Below are 1,500 nucleotides of genomic sequence, written 5' to 3'. Positions count from 1 at the left end.
TCATAAGCATTTCTACGGGAAGTCGCACGGTCCAAACAGCGCACAGTGTTGGACTAGTCTGTGATGGTGGTGGTGGTGGTGGTGGTAAAATATCATTTATTATTATTGTGCAATATTCGTAGTCCCTAGTGGGGGGATTAATAATCCAATGCAAAATTGAATAACAATAACAAATAATAGTAATAATAATAACAACAATAATATAATACATATTATTGTTGTTGTTGTTGTCATTTGGTCCAGAAGTCCTTTATGTCTAATGTAAGAGATAACAGTGAATAACAGAGAAAACAGAGGGAATTAAAAATTCCCTCTATTCTTGTATTTTCTCTCTTTTCTTATTTTTACTACTTCACTGGTGAAGATTAACTAGCAGTCATTTAGTGCTTACTGGCATACTGATATCTGATGTAGGCTAGACCTAGTCATTGCCATCCCTTTGAAAACAAATTATCTGGCGCCATCGTCTGGCAAAACTGGGAACAACATGGGAACGTGAAGGGTAGTAAAACTGACGGGGAGTAGAAAATAGACTGCATAGCAGGGTTCCCTAACCTTTCTATGCCAAGAACCCTAAATAGTCACAGTTTCTGCTACGGGGGCTACAGAGGCTGTGACTATTTAGGATCCTTGGAATAAAAGGTTTGGGAACCCCATCATACACAGACACAGAGAAAGAGAATCATCCACACTCTACACAGTGATGATTAACAAGCAGTTGGTTACCCACCCCCCTTCCACCAAAATTAATGAATGAATAAATACATGAATATTACGTGCAGATTTTCTTTAAAGTTAGCAATTGAATTAGGCCTGCAAATGCTTTATGCTTATATAAATAACCATGCCAGCATACACATCCTACATACTCTTTTTATTTCAACTTTAGTCTTCATGTTAAATCATGAGTCATGATCATGTGAGCAGTACACAACAAATGGATTTTACTTTCAATTTCGTGGAGGTCAAGTGGTTCTCAAACATTTTCATGGCTAGGACCCCGATTTATTAGGCCATGGCTATGCAAATATTTTGTAGTTGGGACCCCCATAAGACCCCCCCCCCCCCCCCCCCCCCCTCACTGTTGAAATGTTGAAAGGCAAAAAACAATTTGTTGTGGAATTCTGGATTTGGTTTTCATTCTTTTTTCAAAACACAACAGTAACACTTCTATACTTTTCACCAACTTGCAGCAGTGTTTAGTTTGGCCATTAGATGGAAACTTTGAGACATCCTTCTGATCTCCAAGCAGAATCTCATACATTTCTGTGTGCTCACCATTCAATAAACCTTTAAATTGCCATCAGAGACATGAAAAAGGCACCCATGACTTTTTCTGTAGGGGAAAAATAGTTTAAAACAAAGCATAATTCAAAAATATGCTATGGCCTTGGATTTCCTCCACTTCAATTTATGAAGAAAATTAACTCACGTACTAATCAATGCATTTTCTCACGCAGAACGCTCAAGACCTCAACTCGACTTCCAGCCTTATCCAGG

Source organism: Gymnoscopelus microlampas (genome assembly GCF_963454915.1).
Source record: "Gymnoscopelus microlampas genome assembly, chromosome: 10".
Lineage (NCBI taxonomy): Eukaryota > Metazoa > Chordata > Actinopteri > Myctophiformes > Myctophidae > Gymnoscopelus > Gymnoscopelus microlampas.
This window is presented reverse-complemented; position numbering follows the sequence as displayed.